General features: G+C 36.8%; 1 pseudogene; it reads left to right on the top strand.

The window, feature by feature from the left end:
• Positions 1 to 13,610: 13,610 nt before the first annotated feature.
• On the top strand, positions 13,611 to 15,467 carry LOC145037639 (anthocyanidin 3-O-glucosyltransferase 2 pseudogene; annotated as a pseudogene).
• The last annotated feature ends 274 nt before the right edge of the window (positions 15,468 to 15,741 follow it).

The raw sequence follows: 15,741 nt of genomic DNA, 5'->3' as shown, positions 1-15,741 counted from the left end.
CGATCAAACTCAACATGATTTTCCTTTAAGCTTCCTTTGATCCTACAAAACATCAAAATGTAATCTATCACATCATGTATTAAGAATATACCAATATGAACTTAATAGAGTTAGATAGTTGACTTACCTGAAGTAGAGTCAAACTTTTTGACTTTACCATCCTTATGATCCTTCAGGTATATACGGCAACTTCGCAACCAATGCCCCTTCTCTTGGGAATAGAAACATATGGACTCCTTGGGAATGGTACACGGGAAAATATTAGACTTAGCTTTTCCCTTTCCATTGGGAAGAGAAATGTAAGAACCCGGATTTCCAGGTACCTTTTATTCATATATTTTTGGTGTTTTGTGAGGGGACTCGGCGAGTTGGAGCTCAAACTCGCCGAGTAGGATCGCGGTTCTGGACGCGGGTTCGCGCCTGGACACGGCGAGTCCAAGGAATGGACTCGGCGAGTCCGCGCTGTTTAATGAAACCCTAATTTCCCGGCCCTAATCCCTATTTAAAGGACCTTATGGCCCTTCATTGTGGCTACCTTGATCCTAGGGAGCACCAAAGCAGCTAAGGGTTTCTGTGAGTGAGATAAGAGGCCATTGTTCACCAAATTTGTGTGTATTTGCAAGAAAGGAAGGTGAAAGTCAAGATAGAAGAGTTGGGGAGCTTGGATCTACTTCCATTTCGCCACCGGAAGCTTCTTGAGGTATCATTCAGAGCTTATTTCCGTATTTTTGTTGATATGGTCAAATCTAGGGTTTCTTCTTGCCTTGTTTGCTTTGTAATTGAAGTGTGAGAGGTCCCTTGGAGATATGGTACCTAGATCTGGACCTTAGCAGGTCCAGAAAGTCCCAAATGCTATGCTTTATGTCCTTCCTTTTAGGTTGGAGACTAGGGTTTCCATCTTAGAGGTCATTTCTCCAAAAAGAGCCTTGTGGGTGTCGCATGGTAGCCAAGACTGTGACTTTACGTGATGAATGAGCTTAGGAGGGCCAGATCTATTAGTGGATGGAGCGGATCTGACCTCAGAAGCAAGACTGAGTAGATGCATGGCATGGACTCGCCGAGTCTGAAGAACAGACTCGGCGAGTAGCATGAAGTTTGTCCTTAAGCACTCAGTGAGTGGTCCTGCCGAGTTATGGTTGACTCAGTGAGTCATGGAGAGTTAGAGAGGGTTGACAGGTGGACTGAATCGAGCTGGAACTCGCCGAGTTGTCCTTGCGACTCGGCAAGTTGAGTCGCGGTGGCTCCGCGATTCATGCCAGGTGGAACTCGTCAAGTCAGGGGAGTACTCGACGTGTCAAAAGAAAATCCTAGAGAGTTGGTGAAAACGCTTAGACTCGCCAAGTCACTCTAGTGCACTCGCCGAGTCCGGTCAAGTTGACCGTTGACCAGAGTTGACCAGTGTTGACTTGATACGGATAGTCAACCTTAGTGGTAAAAGTATTAATTAGAGATATACGATGTTATAGGAGGATTATAGCTCGGGGGATCGAGCACGAGTGATTCCAGGATTCGCGAGTTATCGAAATATACGAGGTGAGTCTTCTCACTATACTGTACCCGGAAGGGTTTGACTGTGTGACCGGAAGGTCGAATATGATATGAGATATATGCATTATGTTTGATAAGTTAATCATTATATGTGTCATGTATGATATGCTTGATGTGGGCCGGAAGGCATTATGCTATGGGCCGGAAGGCGAATATGTTATGGGCCAGAAGGCGTTGTAATATGGACCGTAAGGTTGACGTGGGTAGGACCGGAAGGTTTACCCAGTCGCGACGGAAGTTACCTGAGACACATAGACTGGAAGGTCAGGGCCTGGAAAGGCGTTTGTGCGTAGGTTGTATTTTGGGGAACTCACTAAGCAATCATGCTTACAGATGTTGTGTTATGTGTTTCAGGTACTAGCGAGGACCGTGGGAAGGCGCCGGCGTGATTGTACACATTATCGAGGAAAACTATTTTATGATCTTTGTGATGTATTCGGTTGGGACAATATTGTTTACGTTTGAATTTAAAATATTAATCGATGTTTTGATGTTTGCAAAAATGAAATATTGGTTTCAAAATTTACGTCGTTACAAGAAATCTTTTCTAGACTTCCAATGTTTCCATTATCATTGTCCATGGAAGTTTGGGAAGTAGATCTTCCAATCAAATTTGCTTTACCAGTGCGCCAAATCATTGTTGATTCGGCAGCAATTAGCAAATAGGTAAGATCAATAAGGGACAAGTCACAATCTGTCATATAGTAGTCTTTAACAAACTGACTATACGACTCGAGAAGTGACTGAAGAACCAAGTCAACAACTAACTTCCTTGACACAACGACTCCTAACATTCCCAGCCTGTCAATGTGTGACTTCATCTCCAAGACATGTGTACACACAGACCTTCTATCTTGGTGTTTGCTAGCTAATAGGGCTTGAGTGACCAAGTCTTTGAACTTGTGGGTTAGGGAGAACTATTGGAGGAGGTGGAGGAAGTGAAGTTTCACTACAGCACGAAGAAGGGATTAATCTTTCTCCTTGATTGTCTTGTGGAATATTATCTTCATGAGGAAAGCTTTTTCCATAAGATTCTGGAAGACCAAAGTTGTTTGACCTAGACATCTATAATGGGAGAAATTCAAGTTAGTTGATTTAATTCCTTAATATAACACCCAAATGAAATATTAAGGCTAGGATCCAACACAATATTCTACAATTCGGAAAAAGGATGTCGTAATCCAATTGTAAATTATTTGAAGGTAGGTAAATAACGATTTACCAATTTCCACCATGAAAAACAAAATTGATTATTACGTTTTAAATAAATTGAAAATCCTAGATTCTTTTGAGATTAATTGAAATTTATAGTGGCATGTTTAATCTCGATTATGACCTTCAAGTTTGTAGCTGGGATGTTGAGGATCACAAACAAGGTGTGAATAACCATGTAAATTAGCTTGGTACACTTAATGTTACAAATCATCCAATCAATGTTCTGGTTAACCACACACACTCCATTGATCCATGATTAACATCAAGCTACCCTTTGCCACACATTGTCAGTCCCAGATTAGTGTGTCGTTTAACCAAACACTCTCCGCTAACGACTTAACAAGATGCAAAGTGCAATTTCATAGGTTAGCACCAAATTCACATTTTTCCTAAGTAACTAAGATGGAGAATTTATAAGTGTTTAGTTACTTGGTATTTTCATTATAATTTTAATGAGAATTAATGTCCTATCCTACCCATTCGGCTTACGACCCTCCACCAGTCAAGGAAGCGGTGGGTGAGAGTGGACACCCATTAAACCATCATTTTATAGGCAGTAACCTTATATCCCCTTATAGACCAACTTCGTGAATGAGGCCTACTAACGGTAAGACTGACCTTTTACTTATACATATAATATATTAAACTTTTTAATTATATATAGTATAAGGGTGTATTTTAAACACTTAAAAATACTAGGTGGTTTAATCTATTAATAAATTATACTCTTAATTTAATTAATCTTAAACCATGTTATTATGGATTTATTAAACTTCTCTCTGAATTAAACACTTTAATTATTTTAATAAACTCCACAATGTGTAATTGAACTATTCAATGCAGCTAGGTGATTAAAAATTCAAAATTAAAACTATTTAATTAACTTTTAAGTTATGAACCCAAGAGATGCATCTTTTGGAACCTTTCAATTACTAGATTTAATGTTATCATAATTTGAGACTTTTCAAATACCAAAACTTGAGGGCAAGTTTTGTAATTCTTGAAGACTTTTTCATTTCCATGACTTATGAGTTTAATGTCATTTTAATGGATGAGACTTTTCATGTTCCATAAGTTGAGGACAAGTTATGGAAGACATTAAAAAACATTTAGATCCATTTTAGAAAATAAAATTATCATATAATCTAGGATTGATCTAATTAAACTCATAAGGCAAGACAATTCATATCAACAATTTACAAGTAACTTTGTTTATCATATAACCAACAATTATCTTAAAACTTTGACAATTATCTTTTCATTAGATGAGTATAATCATTACCATACCAAAAAAAATTAGATTTTATGAACTAAAACATTCTGTGGTAATGATCCTAATCCAAAACAGACCAAAAATCCCAAAAATATGTCATCAGAAGCATCTACTCGACGAGTACATGAACTGGACTTGTCGAGTTGCCCTTTTACTAGGTGGTTGAGTCAGGCATTAGACTCGGTGAGTTCATCAGTCAGAGGCCAGAAAATTGATTTTTTCAGCTTTGAAAATTAACAAGCATCAAATATAACATAAAACAATCCTAGGCTCTGATACCACTGTTGGGTTTTAAGCACTATAGTACTCCTATGGTGCACAAGCAACCTTAATAGCTTTGGATCTATGCTTTCTCTATTTATTCATGCAATAAAATTTCCAAGGATTGAAGCCTACAACTAGCATACAATTTTGGTATATTAATCATAAAATCAAGTTAAAAGAATACATCTTTATTGTAGCTTGTAGTTTTGGCCTTTCAAGAGCTTAGCACCTCAAGTGTGATGCCTCAAATGGTTCATAAACACCATGAGCAAGGGATGACTTTGAGAGAGAGGTTAGACACCACCAAAATCGGTTATGATTCTCTTAGAATCCTTAGTGTGTCGATTTTGGCTAAGGGGTGACATTTATATAGTGTAGGATTCCAAGAGTCGTGGGTAAACCCTAATACATACACTTGAGTTATGATACATATCTCATGTGGGCTAACTCTTATGGATACTTACATAAATTTAGTCCATCATGGATCAATAGCCCAAACAATATATATGTCACTGATTTACATAATCAGTCCCCATTAATTTAATTAGTCTCTTTTGATCACTAAATTAATTCCAAATTAACTCTTGATCAATACTAATTAAATATTATGATTTCTCAATTTATATATTATACTTATAGTATATTAAAAAAATCATAAATAACCTCTTTCTCAAATATCCATCCTATCAGATTGTTCTGGTGAAGGCAACCCAAATTGACCATGCTACTCTCGGATCAAGTACATACCAATTATAGTTATGGTCTTAGACACCTAATCCTACATGTCGGCCCTTATTGATTATGTTGGGATGTTAGGAGTCTACGTGACCCTTGCATGTGTTATGTGCTGCTATGTATACCGGGCGGGGCTCGATACCAGGCGAGGCCTGAGGAATGGATCATATGCTAGTGTTTATGATCATTATATGTGTTAGCATGATTATGTGATATAGATTGTATGTGTATAGCGGGCGAGGCCCAGTGACACGCTCGATGCTGGGCAGGGCCCGATGTCGGGTGGGGGCCCAATATATGATTTATTATGTATAGTACATGGTAGTTTTAGGAACTCACTAAGTTTTGTGCTTACGGTTTTCAGTTTATGTTTCAGGTACTTCCAGTGGCAAGAGGAAGAGCTTGGGGTGACTGCATTGCACACATCATATGGATTCCGCATTTGATATTTCATTCTGATTTTTTGATATTTGATACATTGGTTTATTTGGGATGTATGGATAATGATTGGAACACTATTTTATTTGATTTTAAAAATAAAATTTTTGGATTATATTTGTGGGACGTTACAAAATACGAAATCAAATGCGATTGAAAATTGAGAATCAAAATTGAATATGAAAATACGTCGGTACTATAGTCTATTTATAAGGAAAAAATATATTTTTTTTATAACATTTTTACATTTTTTATAGTTTATATACATAAAATATAAGAAATCTAATTAGATATGGTTTTTTAGTTAAATTAAATTTTATAAAAAAAAAGTCATATATTTATTTTGTTATTAAACATCGGAAAAAGAATTAATAAAAAGTTGACATATTGGCTATATGTTTGTATTGCTTTTATTTTTATTATTATTATTATTATTATTATTATTATTATTATTATTATTATTACATATTAAAATTCTCCTGCCTTATCTACTGTAAACTTGGGTTTTTATTGGCAGATTTCGTCCTTGATTTATGTTGGGCAGTTTATACCATTTTCTCCATTCTTTGTCCACACGTGTTGTGATTCTCAATCCACCGCTTCAAATGTCCAATGGTTTTGCTCCACTGAGGTCACCACTTCTCTTTTACTTCTCATCTATCTTCTCCATTTCTTTCATGTTTTTGTCGCAGAGGCTTTTGCTTCTATTCTACACTCAACAACACTCATCGCCCCTTCTATGCAATTAGGTGTTCGTGATTCCTCCATCATCACCGCCTCTCAGGTAACCTTCCGTTCTCTCTCTTCGTCTCCTTCAATTCTCGATTTTCCATTTCGGCTGCTCGTACGAATGGATTAGGGTGAGTGGATGTCGTTTTTCCTCTCTTGCATCTTCTACACTTTTTCTTCTTCCCACAACTTCTTTTTTATTAAATTAAATGAGTTGGGTTTCTCCGACAACTTATTTTTTATTAAATTAAATGAGTTGGCAGCTATAGATACCTTTTCAATTTCTCAACTTCTGTTTTGCCGCTCAACAATTTCAGGCTTGAGTTCATTGATTATTTTTTAACTTAAATTTTGTGCTTTTTAATGTTGAAATTGATTGGGCAGTTCCTTGCAACCAACTTTATTTCATTTTTTAAAAGTTAATTAGTTGGGCAGTTGCACGGGTACTTTCGAGAACATATGTTGTTGGTCCATTAGAGACTATAAGAACTCATTTGATGGTAGGGAGTGATGAAAATTTTCAAGATATTATGCTGACTGAAGGTTGGACTACCCTCTTTAGGGGCAATTTGGTCAATTTCATTCGTGTTGCTGCCAGCAAATTCATTTGTTTTTAAATATGTATTTATGGAAATTTTTATGATATTTAATTTTTTTTCTATTATTTGTAGTATATATTGTCATGTCTTTAACTTTATGACAAATGTCTTTTGCAAAACTGGTAAAACGAAAGATGGAATTCAAATCCCTTTGATTTCGTGTGATTGAAAATTTTGAAACGGTAGCTTTCCAGTCAATATTCGACACCTGGCCTCAATCAGCCGAGGTGGTGGTCTCTGGGTAAAGGGAAGATGGTAGGTTTGTGTTCACCATTTAAAAGATATTGGAAAAAATACATTCAGTTATAGCATTGTACTTTCAGAGTTCCTTTTTGTAAATGGGTGAATTGTAGACAATAGCAACATACTTTACTGTGTAGCTACCAATTGAAGCAATGTAACTAATATAATAAACATACAAATTTATTAAATAATTAGAAAAGAAATTAACTAGAGTTCTTTATGTAACTAATATAATAAATAAACAAATTAATTATATAATAAGAAATGAAATAGAGTGTATCATTAAAGCTAGAGTTGCTGCAAAACAATTTCGCTATTTCGCTATTGTCAAACCCATTTAATTAAGGGATAATAATTTGAAAGGATAATTTTACTTATGTATTTTGTATATTTTTGGTCATTTAACCATTTTCTATATGTATATTTAACTATTAAAGTTGTAATGTTTAAAACGTATCATTATTAACTGCAATAGTAGGTAAAACCTTTTTTTAGGGTTTGAGTTCCACATCCGATGAAAATTTCGACGTTCTAAATCTTGGGTGGCTTCTTCGGTCATCTTATCTTGCCATATCAGATATGGAATCGTGTTTTTGATTTATTGGGTTTCTAAAAGGGAATTTTTTGAGCATCTTCTTATGAAATATGATTTCAAGTATGCCATCCTTTACCATAAAACCTCTGACTTTTAAAGCTTGGGTTTGTGTGCGCTCATGTTCAGCTTAGGAGGAAATCAAAATTTGAAGGAGGAAAGTGAATTTAAACTGAGATTCAGATTAAAAATCGAAATCTGATGAGAGAATCGATTTCAAGAACACAACTTCAAACGATTTTATTTTCATTTGTGTTTGTGAGTTTATCTTTATCTCTCACTTTCGATTCGAAATCAATCCTCCGTTTTCCTGATTTTCCCGATTTCCGTTTTCTCAGCAACACTAATTCCATAGGTTGAATCTATTTGCTTCCTATGATGTCAAGAACATGGAAGAAGATTGTTTATCCATCCAAATTTGGTGTAAATTGGGAATGTTTGAAGTTCGTAGGTGAAATCCCTTAAAGTCTTATTAATCTTAGAAATTTCACCGGAGATTATGCCGAAGATGTTTCCGTACGTAAGGTGTATATGTCGCCAAAGTTGGATCCCAAACAATCAAAACAATTTTTGTCTACCATTTCAAATAATAATCATACGATATAAACAAAATATAAGTTTAAGGGTTAACAGTCCACTTAAAAATATTAAATGACCAAATATGTACAAAGTGTATATTTAGTTACCCTCTTAAGTCATTATCTCTGGTTTAATTTGGTAAAATTATCATTTTTTGGTTTCAGCCGACCAACATTTAAATTAAAAAATATATATAATTTTATATTTAAAGAATATTATTTAATACTTCAATTATATATATATATATATATATATATATATATATATATATATATATATATATATGTTTTAAAAAGTATAAATAACACAAAAAACACTCAGTTTACACTAAAATTCTAACTTGACATCCAAGTTTTGATCGACTACACATCTCAAGACCTCCAAACTCATTTTAAAGTTGCATATTTAATATAAAATACGGTTTTTATATAACTAATACATATTTACATATAAAATTATGGTTTCAATGTTAAAAAAACTTTGTATTTATGCAAAACTATGGTTTTTAATTGAAAAAAACGTATTTATACGGTTTAAATGTATTAAAAAACTATTTATAAGATTTCAAATAGAAAATTGTCAACATTGAACAAAATTGGAAAAAAATGATATTTGATTTGGAACAAAAAAAAAAAAAAAAAAAAAAAAAAAAAAAAAAAAAAAAAAACTTAGTGTTAAAATCAAAAAAAGTGAAAACTTAGTGTTTTTTGTGGAAAAAATATTCAATTTTGACACGTCAGCATATCATATCAACATGTCACGTTATCAAAATTAACACGTCATCATGTCACGTCAGCATGTAACCTGGTTAACCGGTTAAGTGGTCAGAAGTATAACAAATTAGAAAACACAGTGTCGAATTTGAGATAAAAAAACACGGTGTCAAATTAGAATTTTAGTATAAACTAAGTGTCTTTTGTGTTATTTACCCTTTGAAAAACACAATTGTAATTATGATATTTAACTTTAGCACCGACAACATTATATCTCATTCATGAATTGCGCTTCATATTCCCTAACCATGAATTGTCGAGTTTGAGTCTATCATGTTCTCCTTCTCCTTTGCGACTCTTTCTCAGCTTGACAACCTCTCTCTGATCGACGATTCTCTCTTTATCTCTCAGTGTTTCTCACTCCTATTCAAGTTTCTTTGATTTACAAATCACAATCCGTCTTCTATCACTACAAGGATTCAAAAGTGTTGATTATTTTTTTACCTTATGCCAACAAAATGTCGTTGAGAAACATGTACCAACAATATGTCATTAGTATCGCTTCGTCGCTATAACTCAAAAATATTGTCATGATAAAAGCTACTTTTACCGAAGACATGCCTCTACAACTTTTTTCTAGAATGATATTCAGAAAAATAATAGAAAAAAAAAAATTCAATACCTATCATGGACATGTCGTTAGTATAGGTTTCACCTATCATAGTGACATGTTTTTGGTATAAGTGACACCTATACCGACGACATTCAGTTGGCATGTTTTTAGTATAAGTGACACTTATACCGATGACATGTCGTGGATTTAGTTTAAAAATAGTATTTTGGAACAAGCTTTTACCGATGACATGTTGTCATGATAACTCCTCGGTAGTTTTTTTTTTTTTTTTTTTTTAATAGTTTAAAAATTCTTTTTTTTTTAAACCATTTTATATATGTTCGTTTAAAAATTCTAGAAAACTTGCAACATATACAGGTAAAAAACAAACATTCAAGTTCTTACAAACGTATAAATGTCTAATACAAACCGAAAAGATTATTGATATTCAACACATATTGTTCAAAGTCTAATACAAACCAAAAGGATTACAAATATTCAACACACATTGTTTCACAGTGATACAAGGATAATATTAAGATTCATCATCACCTTCATTACTTTCTTTCGTTGCATCGGTTTCTTCAGAGTTTAAAGTACTTCTTGCACATGTATTGAGATTAATTTGAAATTTTGTTGTTAGTGGTGGTTGGTATTTCTTGCACCGGTCATATTTTGAGGTTGAGATTAAGATTCAACCTAATTACATGGGAGTTGCCAAACTCATTTGCCGTGGAGTTACCAACCACCTCTGGAATTTATCCGACTATTGTTGTATTTTTTTTCTAATGTAAATAAAACAACAAACATGCATTAAATATAATAAACATCTAAGCTAAACATTAAAATAATAGTAATATTGTAACAACCCAAGTTCGGAAGCAAGAAGTTGGAGGGTGCTAAGTGAAAATAAAGGAAGGAACTCGACGAGTAGGTCTCTTGACTCGCCGAGTCGAAGCGGGTGCCTGGCACGGGGTTAAGTGGCCTGACTCGGCGAGTCGGCGGTTGGACTGTCAGTGCTGGTCGAGGAAAAACCCTAATCTTCGGGGTTGCACCCTATTTAAAGGACTTAATGTCCTCCCCTCAGCTCCCTTAGCCCCCTTTGAGATCCAGAAACCCTAGAATCGTGAGTGAGATCCATTGGAAGCAAATTGGAGCATTTTTAAGTGGTTTGTGAAGAGATCTTGAAGATCAAAAAGCTTTGATCAAGGAGATTTGTGGAGATTCAGATTACTCTTCAGTAGGAGGTCATTTTGGAGGTAAGGAATCGTTATCCTTGGCATTCTCCTTTCTAGTTCCATTTTCATGAAGTTTTAGGGTTTGGTTGGAGAAATATTGATGAGATCTTGAAGCATGAGTTAGATCTAGAGTTGAAACTCCAAATCTGAGTTCTATATGGGTCATTGATGCAGAAAGCCTTTCTAGTTGCTATGCAAAAGCCTTTCCCCAAGAATTAAGTCCCTTTCTAGCGTGGTTTTTGGTATTATGGGGCAAGAAGCTCATAAAGGTAGCAACTTTATGTTGCTAATGGACCTTAGAGACCCAGATCTATTGTTTAGAGCAAAGGAGTAGCTCTGTGATTCGAGATTATGAGAATGCACGTATAGACTCGACGAGACTGTGAGATGACTCGGCGAGTCGGGCTAGAGATCAGACTTTGAGTCGCATAGTAACTCAGCGAGTCGCATGTGTGACTCGGTGAGTCTTATGACGATGAGCCTGGATGCGACGAGTTGGCAGAACAACTCGGCGAGTCTGTTGAAGATTGCCTTGGACTCGGTGAGTCTGTTCTTGGACTCGGCGAGTCTGGTCGTGGAACCCTAGCCTTTGCTGGTTAAGCCGTGTCTCGGTGTGTTGAGGGACAACTCGATGAGTTGAGCAGGATGGGACTTGAAGATTGTTGGACTCGGCGAGTTGAGTCATGATTGGGAGTTTTGGGGTATAGGGACTCGACGAGTCAACGCGTTGACTCGGCGAGTAGGGTCAACCAGGAAGGTTGACTTTGACTGAGTACTTTGACTTTGACCAAGGGTTGACCAGTTGACTTTCAGGGGTATTTTGGTAATTATTGGTATTTATTGAATTTGGTTATTTGGTAATGATCAGTGGTGGAGTTCGTTTCGGTGGTCGGAGCAGCGTAATCTTGTTCTTCAATCGACAGTTGTAGGTGAGTTATCCTCACTATATCAACAGGGTCTAAGGCACCAAGGCCGGCCCTTTATCGGATGGAAATCCGGGTAGTTATTGTTATGTTATTGCTTTGTTATGCTTGCATCATGTTAGTTAGGATGGTATGTATCAGAGACCTGGTTAAGATCGGTATCATGGTATATAGGATGATGCTATGCTAGTGACCGGTTAGATCGGTATCCTGGTTAAGATGTTGCTATGTTATGTGATATGCTGGATCGGTTTGATTAGTTGTGAGATGTTATATGATTATATGTTTATGTGCACATGGTTGTTGGACTGGGGTTGGGTTAAGGCGGGTCCTATTTTGTGCTGTAAGCCAACATACCCAGGGCAGACCAGTTAGACCGAAGGCCCGACGAGCAGTCCGGATAGGCTGAAGGCCCAAGAGGGCGGACCAGATGTGCCGAGGCTTGGAGAGTGGACTAGACAGTCTGAAGGCCCGGTGCGGGCGGACCAGTCATACTGTAGACTTAGAGAGTGGACCAGGTGAACTGAAGGCCCGGTGCGGATGGACCAATCACACTATAGACTCGGAGAGAGAGTGGACTGGGTGGACTGAAGGCCTGGTGCAGGCGGATCAGTCACACTGTAGACTCGATATGTATGTCTGTTCTGTTTACGATATGATATGTTATGTGTATGGTATTGTGGTTGGTATTTTGGGGGTAACTCACTAAGCTTTCGGACTTACAGTTTCAGTGTATTGTTTCAGGTACTTCAAGAGATCGTGGCAAGGCGAAGGCATGATTGTACCGCTCCTCATGTTTTATGATATGGTTCTAGGAGGTACTCTGATGTTTAAACTAATTTGAAAACGAGATGTATGAACTTAATGGTTTTGAATGAACTAAAATGTTTTAATTTGGCTAAATTTTTATGGGTATTACAAATATACCTTAAGCTAAAAAGTCATGGTTGTTAAAATCGCGATTCTGACGATCATAGGTATGAAAAATGATCCGGATCGTAAACAGATCATATTTGGGGTAGGATCGCAGGTGAGATCGTAAGATCGTACATAGGATCGAGATCCGATACATTCCCTTGATTTTTTTTTTTTTTTTTTTTTTTTTGCAAATGAATTTTTTTACCACTTTATTTTTTTACCATTTACCAATTTACCATTTATCATTTTGTGTTGTGATTTATGATTGATATTTTGAAGTTTTTATAGTTTTTGAACGAAAAGTTGAATATTTGAAATATTTTTCATGATTAAAATTTATTAATTAAAATTATATTTTATTTTGTAGGATCTTAGAATCTTGATCCCGATTTTACGATCCAAAAAACGATCCTATATAGAATTCTGATCTTGACAACATTTGTTTCAAGGGTTGACATCTCAGGAAAAAAAACCGTATATAATTAAGAAACTAAAAACCCATCTTTAATAAGAAATCTAGAAGGTACCAACGACTTTGGATCTATGACACTTCTTAAATATGACTCTTGTTTTCCAAAATCCACCCCAAATTTTTTTTGATATGAAAAGGAATAAACATATTATTATTGGTTGGTCCCATTATTTTTTTAGGTTGCAGGGTGTGGTGCGGTTTCAAGGTTGCAGGGTGTGGTGCGGTTTCAGTGAGTGTGGTTTTACCACATAAGCAGCGAACACTACCTCCTGGTGCGGTTCAAACAGCAGTGCGGCAAAAAATAGTCACGGCTTGTGATTGGGTGTAGATAATTTGATTGTTTTTTTGATTGGGTGGGGAGAAATTAAAGATTTTATTTAATTTTTTTTTTAAATAAAATGTAACACTCAAGGATGAGTCTGGCAAGAAACCACATTTTTGTTGGAAAAATGACATGGTATTTACGTGGCTTTAGAAGAAAATATGGTTACAGTACACACGCTCCAGCCTTACCGCTGCAGCATGTGATGATTCTTGGAAGTTTCAATTTAGTTTATCCGCTAACACTGGTGACAACTCACAGTCTTACCTCTGAGCCCATTTCCCTTGAAGGAAATAAAATATATCAGCGAGCTACTCAGCTGCAGGGAGTAAAAGCCATAGATAAAAATATTGCTTCATTCGTCTTCTTTCAAACCAAAAGAAATGACGACTACAGTAACACAACTCGTATTCATTCCTGCGCCAGTAATCGGTCATATCAGATCAACAATCGATCTCGCAAAACTACTTGTGAATCGAGATCAAAGGCTCTCCATAACCGTTCTTCTCATAAACCCACCTTCCAGCTCACGATCTGGCTCAGTTATCACCACCTACATCGAATCTTTAACCATGAAACCCATCGAACGCATTCACTTCATCGAACTCCCTCAAGACGAAACGCTACCAGAACGTGACCCAAAAGCTCCTATGACTTTCGTCAATAATTTCATAAACAGCCATCGGAAATACGTGCGAGACATTGTAAGCAACATGATAAGTCAAACGGGTTCTTGTCGGGTAGCTGGATTCGTCGTCGATATGCTCTGCACAGGGATGATAGATGTGGCAAACGAGTTCAATGTTCCAACCTACATATTCTTTACATCTAACGCTGCTTATCTTGGCTTTCAGTTCCATATCCAAACCCTATGTGATGATCACAACAAAGATGTTATCGAGTTGAGCAACTCCGATGTGAAGATACAGGTTCCGGGTTTCATGAATCCAGTTCCGACGAAGGTCTTTCCTTCAGGGTTCGATACTAAGGAAGGGTTGGATTATGTACTATTGGTTACAAGAAACTTCAGAAAGGCGAAAGCTATCATTGTTAACACATTCTTGGAATTAGAAACACGCCCAATCGAGTCGTTATCTTCCGACAGCAGGATACCGTCTGTTTATCCGGTAGGGCCTGTACTGAACCTAGAAGACGGTGCCGGAACACTGTCGGAAAGTGACGTCATCAGCTGGTTGGACAATCAACCACCTTCCTCGGTTGTTTTCTTGTGTTTTGGGAGTTTGGGATGTTTTGATGAAGTCCAAGTGAAGGAGATTGCATACGCTTTGGAGCGAAGCGGGCGTTCTTTCTTGTGGTCGCTACGTCAACCTCCTTCGCCGGAGCAGACATCAAGAGCTCCCGGAGATTACGAGGATCCCGGAGTGGTATTGCCGGAAGGGTTTCTGGAGCGTACTGCTTCAATCGGGAAAGTGATCGGGTGGGCTCCACAGGCGGCGGTGCTGGCACACCGTGCAGTTGGAGGGTTTGTGTCGCACTGCGGGTGGAACTCTTTGTTGGAGAGTTTGTGGTTTTGTGTACCGGTGGCAACATGGCCGATCTATGCCGAGCAACAGATGAATGCGTTTGGAATGATGGTGGAGATGGGATTGGCGGTGGAGATCAAGCTGGATTATAAGAAGGATTTGTTTGATGGGAAGAGGAATATTGTCACGGCGGAGGAGATAGAGAGCGGGATAAGGCGGCTGATGGAGGATGACGATGTAAGAGAAAAGATAAAAGAGATGGGGAAAAAGAGCAAAGCGACTGTTAAAGAGGGAGGTTCGTCTTACGCTTCTGTTCGTTGTCTCATTGACAATTTTAGAATTAACATCACATAGTTTGAGACATTTGTATTTTGTAGAATTAAAATTTACGACTTTTTATGTGTAAAATTGTAATAGACAAAAAAACACATAAAAGAGTGATATGGGAAGCAAGAGACTGGTGTTTTATAATCTTAGGCTCAGAGGTATTCTCATGGGTGCAAGGCAGTGAAAAGAGGTCACTTTATTATTGAGTAAATTACACGAATGGTCCCTATGGTTTAGGGTAATTTGCGCGTTTGGTCTCTAACTTATTTTTTTAACTCCGAAGGTCCCTACTGTTTGTTTTTGTTACGCGCTTGGTCCCTATCTTACCTAAAAAGACTATTATGCCCTTGATTTTTTTAATTTATTTAATTGAACACTCCCCTAATCCCACCCCCTCACCTTACCCCATTATTTTTTTCTCTTTAAATAATAGTCTTTTTAGATAAGATAGGGACCAAACGCGTAACAAAAATAAACAGTAGGGATGAAACGCGTAAAAAAACAAACCATAGGGAT

The sequence above is a fragment of the Lactuca saligna genome, chromosome 3, assembly GCF_052625555.1.
Source record: "Lactuca saligna cultivar CGN05327 chromosome 3, ASM5262555v1, whole genome shotgun sequence".
Lineage (NCBI taxonomy): Eukaryota > Viridiplantae > Streptophyta > Magnoliopsida > Asterales > Asteraceae > Lactuca > Lactuca saligna.
The sequence above is the reverse complement of the archived record's forward strand: the minus strand, read 5'-3'. Positions and strand labels throughout refer to the sequence as shown.